Below are 15706 nucleotides of genomic sequence, written 5' to 3'. Positions count from 1 at the left end.
ATTATTTATTTTGACCCTAAGGGTATGAAATGATTAAATTGTACTAGCTCCCTGAAATTAAGTGAAGAGTACGACATGACAATTTGCGTCACGGAAGTTGTCTATTCATAGTCAAACATTGTGGTGAGTTAAGATAATAAAAAGGAAAAACTTCGTACATCATTCCTTGTGTTAGAAACAAGCGCGTTAAAAACATATCAACAAACAAACATGTCTAAAAACGGCGCTTATCTTTAATAAAAAAAAATGCAGCATACATGGTCTCTTCAAATTTATGTCAGTATAGTTATTTTGCTCTTTTATCAAGGCTGAAATGCTAAAAATGGACCGATCTTCTTCGAAGACCAAAGTTTTCCCTTGGGTAAACAATTAAGTCATGCCTCAGAGGAATATTACATTTTTTACTGATTGACGACAAAATAATGTAAATATAATAATAAATTTGTTAGTTACAATAGGACGCTTTATCATATTGGGTAGATATGGTGTTAATGTCTTGCAAGAGAAAATGGTGAAACGTGATAACATTCTTATTTATTCAATTTCATCATTGTGGTGGGTTTTTACACTAGGAGAAAACACACAAAATTCATTCAAAAACCAATATGGCAAGTATGAATATTATGGAGCGCAACCCACACGAGATTGGCAAGTTGACGACGTTTTACATTTCCACTTGGTAAAAGATTTAACCATACAAATATAACGCGTTCAATTGAAATCAAAATATATACATATAACTGATATTGTTTTAAAAGTGTTGCGTTAGTAAAGTATTTAAATGAACATAAATGATAACATTCAAAAGTCTGTTACATATGGAAACGGATTACACACGTTTGAATACGGAATTTATATATTCAATAGTTTATTTTAAAATAGACATACAACATCGTTTTGAATCCGATTTTCTTAAAGGGGCATTTTCACAGATTTTAACAGGTATTGACGTTTGTCAATAAATGCTTTGTATTGATAAATGTAAAAATTGGATCTAAAAAGCTACAGTAAAGCAAACAAGAATACAATTTAAGAAAAAAAGTAACCCTCAACAGGTAAAAGACTTTCGCTTAGACCACTAGGCCATCCGTGCTAATACGATGAGTGATGTATTTTATACTTTGCGTAAGCAATCCTCGTAGTATCACAAAATATAACGACAAAAAAACATATTTTGCCAAATTATGCAATAGTTTCGCGTTGCAACGATTTATAATTTTCAGTTTTTTAAATCGTCAAAACAAGCATATAATAGAGCATGGTAAATATTCAGTATTACTGTTTCCTCACAAATATCATAACTTCAACGAAAATTTGCGAATCTGAAACATTTTTTGATAATTTTGTCAATTAACCAAATCGCAAAAAGGCCCCTTTAAAGTAGTTAATAATATCGATGTTCTCGTATTTCAGGTCAAGACATCAATACAATGAATCGTAGCCATGTAAACAGCTACTTTTCTGTACAATTCTGAAGAAACCATAAGACCTCTTGTAATGGTCAGTTTTATTTAAGAGAACTACAATATGATGTTACATAAAAAGCATTATACGTGTGGGCCTTATAGTTTACTGGTAAGAAAATACATCTGACAATGCCACAAGACTAGGATGTCAACGTTTTCCATATTAATTTACTTTATATTGCACTATTGTTGAAATCCCTAGCTAAGTCTGCTGTGTATTCGCTCGGTACACACAACATTTCAGTGTTATTGAGCACAACCTAGTTGTTATGTAGTTGCAGTGACATTGATACAATCACAAGGTAGTGCATGATTTTAGCTTGCTTTGACTTAGTCTCACCCAGATTCATAAATCAAGGAACATTAGTAAAAAGAGACAGATATGTAAGACTCAAAGTGACTAACCAAAAAGCAAGTAACTAATCTTATATCACTTCGTTCTCGATATAGGGGCTAAAAAATAATTGCATTTTCGGAAACTGACAGTGATCAATATTACATTAAATATGTCGTCGGTATTCTTTCATTATATCAAGAAACTTACTTAAACTATTTTCCTTATGTCCAATTATACATTTAAGCGATATTTTACTTATGTTTCTTTAAAGGTTAAGACGTATTTAATCAAAATATGTTATCCGTTTAAGTTTTTACTCAAATCCAAGTTAATGAAATAAAAAGATTCTTTCGGCACACAATACCCAATACATTATATTTGCTATTGCTATTTCTCACTTTTGTAAAAGCAATATTCAATTTTACCTCTGAAAGATTTAACAAAAAAAGAAGTTGCATTTGTATACTTTTTATTTTATTTTTTACATGCAAGTGTTGTTGTCCTACAGATCGTTTTATATGTGTCCTGGCTATTTTCTATTTTGTTCTAAAACTGAATTCATACTTAAATCCCTTTTCCAATTATTCTTCTGACGGGGATGAATAGTGAACGTATTCCAGTTTCTTCCACTTTAATAGTGCATTGTGTTTGATTGACGTCTCCTGGAAATAGTTGCCACTTATTTCAACTTGCTTTTGTGCGTACTTTTATTAGTTCAAATGAATGCCCTTGCTTAAATATATGCAGATTGGCAAATTTCATCATTCATTCAGACAATATAACAATCTGCATAATACATTTGCATTTTTCACCGAATTGTTATCAATTTCGCTAAAGGGCGATTTTACTGAAAAATAACAGATATCAGGGGTGTACCATATGATAAAAAGTAATTTGCCAATGTTACTTTCTTCTTCATCATTAAAATGAATAGCGAGTACGTTACTTATAAATAAAGGTATGTTATAACATTTGGCTTATTTTGAAATATTCAGGAAATAAATGCAAAGGTGTGTTACAACCCGTTTTGTAATAAAACCCCGAATTGTAATAATTATTACAAAGTGGGTTCCGATGCATTATTACATTTCGGGTCGACAGTAACAACCCGTTTTGTAATAAAAACCCGAAATGTAATAAATTTTATCATGTCCATTAAATCAGAGATACAGACTTTTTTAGAAGTTATTTTCATGTTTAAAATAGTTTTAGAGTAGGTATTGACTGTTCCCCCGACCTTTGTTCTTATAGACTACATCAACAAATCATGAATGTTATAATTTATTACAAAGTGGGTTGCGATGCATTATTACATTTAGGGTCGACAGTAACAACCCGTTTGGTAATAAAAACCCAAAATGTAATCAATTGTACCATGTTCGATAAAGTCCCTGATACAGTCTTGTTTAAATTCATTTTCAAGTTTAAATTAGTTTTAGAGTAGGTATTGACACTGTTTAGAGTAGGTATTTAGGGTAGGTATTCCCCCGACCTTTGTTCTTATAGACTCCATCAACAAATCTTGAATGTAATAATTTATTGCAAAGTGGGTTGCGATGCATTATTACATTTCGGGTCGACAGTAACAACCCGTTTTGTAATAAAAACCCGAAATGTAATAAATTTTATCATGTCCATTAAATCAGAGATACATACTTTTTTAGAAGTTATTTTTATGTTTAAATAAGTTTTAGAGTAGGTATTGACTGTTCCCCAGACCTTTGTTCTTATAGACTCCATCAACAAATCATGAATGTAATAATTTATTACAAAGTGGGTTGCGATGCATTATTACATTTCGGGTCGACAGTAACAACCCGTTTTGTAATAAAAACCCGAAATGTAATAAATTTTATCATGTCCATTAAATCAGAGATACAGACTTTTTTAGAAGTTATTTTCATGTTTAAATTAGTTTTAGAGTAGGTATTGACTGTTTCCTCGACCTTTGTTCTTATAGACTCCATCAACAAATTATGAATGTTATAATTTATTACAAAGTGGGTTGCGATGCATTATTACGTTTCGGGTCAACAGTAACAACCCGTTTTATAATAAAAACCCGAAATGTAATAAATTTTATCATGTTCATTAAATCAGAGATACAGACTTTTTTAGAAGTTATTTTCATGTTTAAATTAGTTTTATAGTAGGTATTGACTGTTCCCCCGACCTTTGTTCTTATAGATTATATCAACAAATCGTGAATGTAATAATTTATTACAAAGTGGGTTGCGATGCATTATTACATTTCGGGTCGACAGTAACAACCCGTTTTGTAATAAAAGGTATGTCCCGACCTTTGTTCTTATAGACTCCATCAACAAATCCTGAATGTAATAATTTTTTACAAACTGGGTTGCGAAGCATTATTACATTTCGGGTGGACAGTAACAACCCGTTTTGTAATAAAAACCCGAAATGTAATCAATTGTACCATGTTCGATAAAGTCCCAGATACAGTCTTGTTTAAATTCATTTTCAAGTTTAAATTAGTTTCAGAGTAGGTATTGACACTGTTTAGAGTAGGTATTTAGAGAAGGTATTTAGGGTAGGTATTCCCCTGACCTTTGTTCTTATAGACTCCATCAACAAAACTTGAATGTAATAATGTATTGCAAAGTGGATTGCGATGCATTATTACATTTCGGGTCGACAGTAACAACCCGTTTTGTAATAAACACCCGAAATGTAATAAATTTTATCATGTCCATTAAATCAGAGATACAGACTTTTTTACAAATTATTTTCATGTTTAAATTAGTTTAAGAGTAGGTATTGACTGTTCCGACGACCTTTGTTCTTATGGACTCCATCAACAAATCATTAATGTAATAATTGATTACAAAGTCGACAGTAACAACCCGTTTTGTAATAAAAACCCGAAATGTTATAAATTTTATCATGTCGTATAAAGTCCGATATACAGTCTTGTTTAAAGTTATTTTCAATTTGAAATTAGTATTAGAGAAGGTATTGACAATTCACCAGACCTTAGTTCTAATATTTTTTCATCAAACAATCATAAACGTAAAAAGATATTACAAAGTGGGATGAGTCGATGTGAGAGAGAGAGAAAGTGAGAGAGAGAGTGAGAGAGAGAGAGTGAGAAGAGAGAGAGTGAGAGAGAGAGTGAGAGAGAGAGAGTGGGAGAGACAGAGAGAGAGAGAAAGAGAGAGAGGAAGAGAGAGAGACAGACAGACAGACAGACAGACATATAGACAGACAGACAAAGAGAGAGAGACGGAGAGAGAGAAAGAGAGAGAGATACAAACAGACAGACAGAGAGAGGCAGAGAGAGACAGATAGACAGACAGACAGAGAGAGAGAAAGAGCGACAGAGAGAAAGAGAGAGAGAAATAAGGAGGGAGGGAGGGACGGAGCGAGGGAAGGAGGGAGGGAGGTTATTGTTTTATGTTGGCAAGCGGCCAGGCTGTCAAATAGACAGACAGTAGGTATACTATACTTACGAGCGAAAATGCTGCTAATCAGATTGTATTTGAAAAGGGTTACCGCCTTTATAAATAGTATTTCAAATATAAAGCGATGGTCCCTACACGTCTCCATGCTCCTGATATTTCCTTAACACACAATTTCTTTTGTTTGTTTTTACACACATCCGTATTTGATAAACCACTTTCAACAAGACAACCAAAAAAACATAAATTGCTACATTCAAATATTATGAAATCTTTGAGCTTGATGTTGAAGAAGTAAAGATTTATGGACAACAATCAGTAACCTTTTGTTCAGCCTTCCAATTTCATTGAAAATTCATATCGCATGGCGTGTACTATTGATTTTACTTTTGACCAAGACAAACATGACTGTTGCTATAGTCTAGCTGTGTGGCTGTTCTAAATACTATTTATTCGTGCATGATGACCAATCAGATGTTTCTGCCTTTCCGATGACATGCAATTAATCAACGAAGCTTTTGTGAACAAATTCAATCTTGGCCTAGGATTAAAATTCTATCTCAAGCGAATAATTTATAACCATTCAATATTCTAATATATATATCATTATTGATTCGTCATACAAAAGAACCTTAATGCAAACACAATTTAAATCCTCATTCAATTTGAGTTGGAATAACATATTTCTTGGTATTATAACAAATATACTAAGTTGTTAGGGAAGAATGGTGTTTTTAACTATTCAAAACCATAATGTGCACCGAGATAATTTTTTAATAAATACTTGACTTTGAATGCATTAATATGATTTACCTTCAAAATGTCACATATGTATCAAATGTCTATAATTAATTAGCATTTTCTCTTAGTATTGATTTAAGATTTATTTGAAGTGCATGTTCCCATTTGTTTACACTGAAAATTTTACTTAGTATAATGCAATCGTTAAAAAAATGATCATAAAAGAGATGGTTACATATTCAAACAACCTGGCCCTGTAAGTGCTACATAGACATCGCAGCAAGCAACCAGCTATAAATTATTAGCTAACGTATACACATACAACTTCAAAGGGGCGTTTATGTATGCGTTAATGAGAATATTGCTTTCAAACAAAGACACGATCTCGACTTAGATAATGTAGAATGTATATGGATTGAAGTTTTTCCTTCAACACATAAATATTCTTTTTGGCGTGTTTTATAGACCGCCTAGTTTGGATAGAACTATATGCATTCTGAACAGAAAAATTATATACTTGACATAATCTGTCTAAGTGATCCGAATAATTTAGTTCTTTTTTGAACAGTCGAACCGTTTTAAAACTAGTCGGCCTTACTGCCCTGTTTATTTATATGCACATTTAAAAAAACTCTGTGTAAACATTTTATCGTCACACATGACGTTTTAATTGGCGACTTTACGACCATGAAAAGACTCAAACAAATGTATGTGTGATTGTATGTCAGTGATAATTTCATTTATATACTCAAGAATACTGTTTTCTATTTGTTTGTGTTAATTACTATGTTATGTCCATGATAAGGATTTCAACATATGACGTTTCCTTATTATTCCAAAGTTTAACTTTCTGTCTCTATATCGCCTCTTTTCCTGTTATATGGCCTCTTAAAAGTTAAATTTTCATTTTCTACTGAGTGCAAATATTGTTAATTCAAGGTGACTCATTTATTTAAAATGTTATTTTAAAAAAAAATCAACAATATTATGACAACATTATTAACATATAAGGTATTTTCTTAGTAACAGGCAATGTCAAGACGTCACACTAGCAACCTTGTTGCTAAAAATTGTTAAAAAAAAATGATACAGATATTAATATTTGTATATACTAATATACACCACGATACGTTTTAAAGTGAACATTTTCATAATTATTTGCATAAGAGGCAAAGCTTGCTTAATGTTAACCTAAATTGAATGATTCAAAACTAAATATAAAATTCACATGTTTCAAAAGAATGGGTATGTCAAAATCTAAAGGAATTAATCACTATATACAAGAAAGATATCATTTAATATTTTGATAGATTTCAATTCCTTTAAGCTAAAATGTTGCCTAATGATTCATGGTACAAAGTAATTTATTGTCTTCAGGTGTTGTTTTTTTTTTTTCGTTAATTCCACCGTTACAAAACGTAAGTAAAATACTTATAGCATCGTGAACATGCCATTGTGTTATTTACCTAATATAGGGCCTCTTTACACATGCGCTCATGTTACATTCACTTTGGTTCCATATGCAAACGGGCAAAGACCCCAAGATACTTTATATTGAATTTCACAATTGATTCGGAGCATTTTTGAAATCCGTCTTAAAATAAAGTAATAGTTCGTCTGAAAAATACACGAAACCAGTACCAATGTCAAGACGACCCATATCATTGTGACAAAGCAGAGTACCGATGATCAAATTGTCAAACTGTTGGCGTGTTTGAATATTTGACTATTAAAGCAACATTAATATTCAAAATCAACGAATTTCGTAAAATAAAGTAACCCATAAAAATCAGAGTAACTTATAGCAATAGCCAACATTTCAAGGCCAGATGTGGCTTGGTAACATTTTACGAGATGCAAAATGCTCTTTTTTATTGTGTGTGTAAATTTCAAATCCCCGAGAAGAAATTCGAACATTTACGAACGAACGAGTATTTTGCTTTGGACAGATCATGAGAACATTGTCGTCAAATTTATTTTTCAAAATATTTGTTTATTTTGAATATTTATCTTGGTTTAATTTCAACCGGTTTGCATGGCATACATTCCTTACACTTAATTTGTCTAATAAGCTCGTACCCATGTTGATAATCGTCTCACTTATTTAAATAATTCATTTTCTTTTTAAGTTTGTTATCAATACGGCATAGAATTTCATTTAGAATCAAAATGAAAAGAAACTTCACACAAAATATAGCCAGTTACCTCATTACCAAACGGAAAAAATATTGAATTTAATGGCTCCTCTATGTAATGTTTATATTTCTAAGAAGTTTGTATACTATGGTAATTAAGTTGACCATCTTACACTTATTTCTGTTCATCTGATACGAGTTGACTTCGGGAAGGTCCCATTTGATTGAAAACCAGATAACAGTTGACGACAATGGGTACGAGTTGATCACGGTACTAGTTGACAAGTTGAAACATGCACGCGTTTGGATGGTATTGTTTTCACAATTCTATCCAGCATGAATTAATTATAATAAATAAAAGCAGTACGTATACCAGATTTACTAGTCCGTTAAGTAATAACAGACCATGTTGAAACCTCAGAAGGCGTATTCTGACCTCTGAATGCACCGACAAAGGCCAAAGGTACTTCCCACTTATAAATGTAGCTGATGCGTTATTTCCGCAAGTCACAACTACTTATTGGTCTGTCATTGCGAATAATTGAATCCAGTACTTTTGAACCAAATCTTAATCAGTGTAACACTATTTAAGTTATATGTGTGATACGAGAACTCCGTTGGTAGTGATTCTTAATATCAAATAAAGTTCCAACCTTGTGTTGGTAATTGAAGTCCGATTTGTCCCGAGTTGTATTATTAGTAAATGACATGTATGTAATGTCAGCTGTCAGGAACACGTAGTGTTCGAGCGTAGGAACATTTTGATTTCTTCTTTGAATGACATTATGACATATAAGCGTAAGTTCTTGACGTTCGATGAAAGCATTAAGGTGATTCATATGTTAAGCAAAGGGCAAAGTGGCTAGTGATATTATTGTTTTATTTTTGAAAATTGAAATAATACATGTAAATATAAAAACAAAACTGTGTTTTCAATCATGCACTAGTATTCACACGTTTAACCACTAGAGCGCATACACAGAAAATGTTAAAACCTGTTAACCTGATAAAAGCCTACTAGCATATTTTGCAAAGTTTCAATCGACCCTGCCATTATAGACCACCTGTGAACAAAGACCACAACGACCAAATGCCTTGAGTGGTCTTTATTGGCAGGCTGCAATGTAGTTGTGTTTTTTCATTTCTTGAACATTTGTTCCTACACTTTTGTCAAATTGTAAAACGCTGACATAATGCTTTAACATTTCTTGAAATATCTTTCATCAATCGAATCCAAATATATATGTTTTGTTACAAAGAAAAGATATTATGAGTTCACGGGTCTTTTAAGCCACATGTGATATACTTGAATTTAGAAATATCTTAATTGATCTGTCCAACTTACAACAACGCACACGCCTTCAAAGATCAAAGTCTGATGCCAATCATTCGTCTGTAAGCAATTTGAAGAAGTGTTCTTTAAAAATATTGCCTTTGCCACCCCAAGATGCAATATAATTGTATTTATATACATATTGCTTAAGTATATAGAACCTAACAAAACTATTAATTGTTTGTCCTTCCAATTTGTTTTCTTACCAAATAAAAAAATAAGCGTACATCAGATAACATTATAACCTCATCTAGCAAAAGAAATACATTCGACATCAAAATGAAAAACAAGATAAACTAACGTATATGCTTTTGTATACTGGAAACATTTTTTCCAAGCTAAAAATTAATGGGGTCGTTTATGAAGATAATATTTATTACAAAGTTGTACGTGAATGTTTTGATAAGGCCATTAAATGGGATAATATGAATGTAACAAGACTAGTTAATCCTTCTTTTGCAAGAATGAAATGTTCCTCTTAGTTTAATTCATTTTAGGAAGACAATTTCATACGAAGTTGAACGATGCGCACATTTTTATTTTTACATTTGAAAATAAATATGCGTTAACATTTCATTGTTGATATATTAATTTGGTCGTGTACGATAAAAAGCTCATTTAAAGAATGATCCGAAATGTTGTTGTTTAACCCATATTTAACTGTGTAATTTCTGCCTCAATTTTAAGTACAGTGTACTAATAAGCGGCCATTTACCTAGCGATACTTTCTTAAAACGTAGTACATAGTCTGACACAATTTATGTGACAAAAATAATGTTATGATTATTTCAGGAAAACACAATTTCTCATCACTTCATATTATTTCTGTTCTCACCGTGGAACGCATGTTTGAAATTAAATGCAGTTAGCAAAATAGACGTAGAATAAACCACAGGTGGTTAGCGTGTGGCTATGATATTAATTAGTGAAAACATCATTTTGAATAATAAATAATCATATTATAACGAAAAATCAACTTTTCTGAAACAAAACTTTGTATTATCAAATACATATATAACAAGGTATTCAACTCGAAATCACCCGAAAACAGGGTGCATCGCTTTGAACAGCCATTACTTCATCAATTTTGCGGCGATTTTCACGAGCTCGGTCTTATTCAACGCAGAAATGAATTCCCATTCTGAAAATGTACATGTCTTGCAATATTTTTACAAATACTGGTTCAACTTTTAAGAAATAACATGATACACAACTCTTGTGACCCAGTTAACATCGATCAGACAGTATCTAAGGCTGAAATCTTCACGGAGTAAAAGACATTTTGCCTGCAAAGTTCACCGACACCGATACCATAGTTCAATAAAACGTATGAAAAAAACATTCTTACCGTGCTTGCCGTTGCATTATGCATCAAAACTAACTGTTCATCGCCGTTTGAAACCTTTGTTTCCATACAATTCAACTAACGGACATTTTAAGCACATGAGTGATTTCATTGGCCCAATGCGAAGGTGTGTCTTTACAACTGGAGATTTCATTCATTAAACCTGTCTGATCGGTATCAAGTGGGTCAAGCAAATTGTGTATCGTTTTATTTCTTAAGATTTGACACAGCATGTGTAGACATATAACAAGATATATACATTTTAAAAAAGGAAATTTATTTCTGCGTTGATTAAGACCGGGTTCAAAGCGATGCACCCCGTTTTCGGGCGATTTCGAGTTGAATACATTGTTATATATATATATATATATATATATATATATATATATATATATATATATATATATATTTGATAGTGAAAACTGTTTGTTTTTTTTCAAAAAAGTTGATTTTTCGTCATAATATGATTATCTATCATTCAAAACGATGTTTCACTAATTAATATCATGGCCACACGCTAACCACCCGTGGAATAAACGCTATGATGCAAGAGATATGAGACAACAACGCAGATTGATTTATTCGGTTACTTTTCGCACCTCGAAACGACTGCCTCATGACCACTGTACACGAGTGAAATATACTGTCCGTTTGCAACTATAGTCAGGTGACAATTATGCAAAGTTGTTATTTAGGAGGTAATCCAGACAGACAGCTGTATGAATGTGATCGCTGTTATCAGGGCACAGCGTAGTCAAGGTGGACTGTATTATTTAACCTGTGGACTGTATTATATTTAACCTCTTGTGATCAAGTACACCATACACTGTCTCTATACTTCTTCCTGATTTAATTAAATATAAATGTTGGATTCAGTTTTAAAAGATAATAATTTTCATACACTGGGTCCTTTTATGCCTGTTTACTTTTCGTATTTTTGTATTATTTTAGGTCATCCTGTTTATTGGTCTCATGCTTAGTGTTCGGTTTTTTCACTTTATCTGTAGCTTCATAACTATTTGCATTTTCCCTTTCTTAAGATTCCGTCAATTTAAACGTAAATCATAATGATTGTAATGTTGCGCTTGTTTCTATACTGCTCGATACTGATCATTAAACTTTAGATGCAAGTCAGTTTATGTTGTTTCTTGATCTGTCACCATCTGCTGTACCTGTTTTTGTGTTTCGATGGTTTGCGATAGGTTTCTTCAACTTCGCAGGCTAATTAGGGACGACACTTTTCGCCTAATTTGAATTTTCGTCTTCAGAGAGGAGAGTCTTCCTTTAAACCAAAACAACGTGTCGTTTACTATTAACCTGTGCAGACTGCACAGGGTAATCTGGGACGACACTTTACGCACATGCATTAAACCCTCTTTTCACAGATCGCGGCTCATATATGATAACTGTATATACCCACCACGTTAACCATATTGCATTTCGAGAAGAGTTAAAACGCAACTCGAGAAAATAGATTTGTGTCTCGTTTTGGAACCCGCAACACATCTGCATAATAATTTACATTCGACATATAAAAGATATAAATGATGTGGAATATACATGAATAACGTTTTGAAATCTTCGAGTTTACCAATCGGATCATATCAAATATTAGTAAATGGTTTATACAATTGTATATCTATACAATTAAGCTAGAGTTACATTACTTAAACATCTTTGACATTATTCAGGTATTAAACGACTCGGCTAAATAGAAAATAAGATTGCAAAATTATCACTCAACATTCAGTCATTCCAGAGCAGCAAAACGGAAATGGGGCCGTATATCACAAATCAACTATCCGCACATCAAACGGCGGATTCGGGAGAAGTATCGACACATGTGAATCGAAAGATCAAGTGGTCTGACAAACAAGCGCTCGCGTTCGTCTAGCATTCTTTTCAAAGCTCGTGGTGTGAGACAGTATAATAACGAGAAAAGCCGCGTGTCGAAGAAGCGCGTTGTCAAAATGTAGTCGTTTAGGAGTACTTTATATGCTGGGCACCGGTGTTTGTTGTGCAAACCTGGATGACAATGGATCAAGATCACGCAGCGCAGCACATATCCATCTTTGCCCACACATCATTATATCTCTCGTACGTGTCCTCATGTTGTAAATCTATAACCTACTATTTCATTAGCAAAACCTTTCGAGTTGGCTACAGGTCGGCCTTTCGCTGTACTCGTTGCAAGGAGGCTATTCAGACCAGACAGGAGATGCCACCGTATTATCATTATAGTTCTTCCTGCAGGGGCCTCAGTCAAATGTAGACTCTGATGAACTGTTACTGAGTTTTACGAGCACTATACTCTTCCAATATAATGGTTGATATTTGCTTAAAAAATGATAATAGCACTTTTCTCGTACACAATAATGTAAATTTATAATGTTTTCCATGAATGACAATAAAGGCTTCGTGGAATTCATCAACATCATCATCATCACCGTCATCAATGAAATCAACATTATTTTTTCGGTTGATTATTGTTTCTGTCCTTATTAATAAAAATACAAAGACAACTTAAGATTTGGTGTTTGTTTTACAGGAATTTCGAATTAAACAACGAGAAAATAAAATATTGATAATAATGACATAGCATGCAGTGCTCTTGTCTGCCGATTTTCTGAAGTGTTTCCATACCTCGGACGGTAAAGGTGGCATCGTTGGTGACGTAAATTACAATAATGGTAATACTTTCTCAGAAACAAATACGACGTTAACTCGACAAGATTTTAACTACGAATGCATTCTCGATAAAATTGTTACTTATAAAACACGGTATTTTTGCGGGCAATCGGTGTTGGATATTGGTTAACAAAACATCAAAAAGCCGTGCATTGTCTAAACTGTTTTTTTATCGCGAGTTCGAAAAACGTGTCAGTTACGTCTTCGCTAATAGCCCCCACTCCCCGCAGTTTGCTAGTTACATTTTCGCGAGTCAAACAAAACAATGGTGCAAATTATCAAAAATAACCCCTATTTGTTATCATAAAGGTATTGATTTATTGCTTTATTGCTGTGATTGTTGACACGTTATTTATTACCGTCGACTGTGCGGCATGTTGTTTTAACTAGTCGCCAGCGCAATTTGGCAGTATGTCACGCAAAAAAAGTAAAAATGTACAAGTTATTCGATGAAAAAAAAAAACACAATCAATTTTTTTCCCAGGTTAACCTTTTGCCGAAAATGTAACCGGTTAACCGGTCGTTCGGTAGGTTAACCGATTAACCTCTTGCATCCCTTATTTTAACGAAATCGGGACGCACAAGCAAACTTGATTTTCCACATCAGGCAAAGTTGCCTTCTAACAGCAATCGATTGACAACAAATGTCAACTGATGTTACGCACCAGGCAACTGGCCTTCAAACAACGGTCTATTGACCACACAAGGCATCTGGCTTCTTCACATAAGACCGAATGGACTTCAAAAAACGGTTAACTTATCACATAAACTTATCACATAGAACTACTTACTATCCACATCAGGCCAACTGGCTTTTAACAAAATGGTCAACTTACTAGAAAAGACATACACAATTACAAAAACTACATCAGACCTTCATACACATGACACAGAATTTAAGTTCCTTATAAGCATAACATGCCCTTTACACAGTATACGATTCACTGTATTAAAGGGATCTTTTCACGGTTTGGTAAATTGACAAAATTGAAAAAAGTTGTTTCAGATTCGCAAATTTTCGTTTTAGTTATGATATTTGTGAGGAAACAGTAATACTGAACATTTACCATGGTCTAATATAGCCATTATATGCATCTTTTGACGATTTTAAAACCTAAAAATTATAAAGCGTTGCAACGCGAAACGATTGAATAATTTGGAGAGTTCTGTTTTTGTCGTTAAATTTTTTGAAACTACGAAGATTGCTTATATAAGGTATAAAATACTTTAGTATGTGTACTCGGCGGAATAGCTCAGTAGGCTAAAGCGTTTTTACTTCAGGACTCTGGCAGGATTCCAGGGGTCACTGGTTCGAAACCTGGTCCGGGCAATGTTCTTTTCCTTTTTTTAATTTTATTCTTGATTTTTTACTGGAGCTTTTACGATCCAATGTTTACATTTATCGATATAAAGCATTTAATGAATAAGTTAAAAAATGCCAAAATCTGTGAAAAGGCCCCTTTAACACATTAACAAATCCCAATTTAACGTAACTGATTAACCGTTTGTCTAAAAAATCTTTGCCATAACCGTTTTAGTAGCAGCTTTTTCCATCTACAATACCTATGTCTATAAAATTACATTTTTTAACTATTAGTGCACGAACATAACAAAACTAAGCTCGTCTGAAAACTGACACAAACATTAAATATCTGCAACACACAAATACATTTCAAACCATGTAATGCCCTGTATCTATTATCGTGATCAATACTGTATTTCCTTTTCTTATCTTCGTTTTGATTTATCAATTCTAATATCACATCGAGTATCTGAAACACTATATCTGATCATTTGACAGAAACATTTCGTATTTATTCTGAACAGAACAGCATATTATAGGAAAACAAGTATTAACGTCTCGTATACTAGCAAAATATAAAACAATATTGAGTTTTGATTTACTAATTTGAAAAATCTAAATACACTGAGTCAAATAAAAAGCTACAGTATCTTGTACGGCTTGTAAAATCGTCAAATTATGAACTAAACACACCTAGCACAACTTGTCAATAGTTAACCTTAATTGATGCAAAGTTGATTTTGATAAGCCTCCGAACAAAAAAAAATTGAGAACCTGTAATGGGGATGGCCCGATACTTGTTAGCATCTGTCAACAATCTGTATCAATCTGTCAATTTTTAATATACATGTTTTTATATATTATCAGATTTTTTTGCTAAAAAAACATTCAGTATATACATATTAACATTAACATACAAATGAATCGGCACAATGCAAC

This window comes from Dreissena polymorpha, chromosome 4 (assembly GCF_020536995.1).
Source record: "Dreissena polymorpha isolate Duluth1 chromosome 4, UMN_Dpol_1.0, whole genome shotgun sequence".
Lineage (NCBI taxonomy): Eukaryota > Metazoa > Mollusca > Bivalvia > Myida > Dreissenidae > Dreissena > Dreissena polymorpha.
This window is presented reverse-complemented; position numbering follows the sequence as displayed.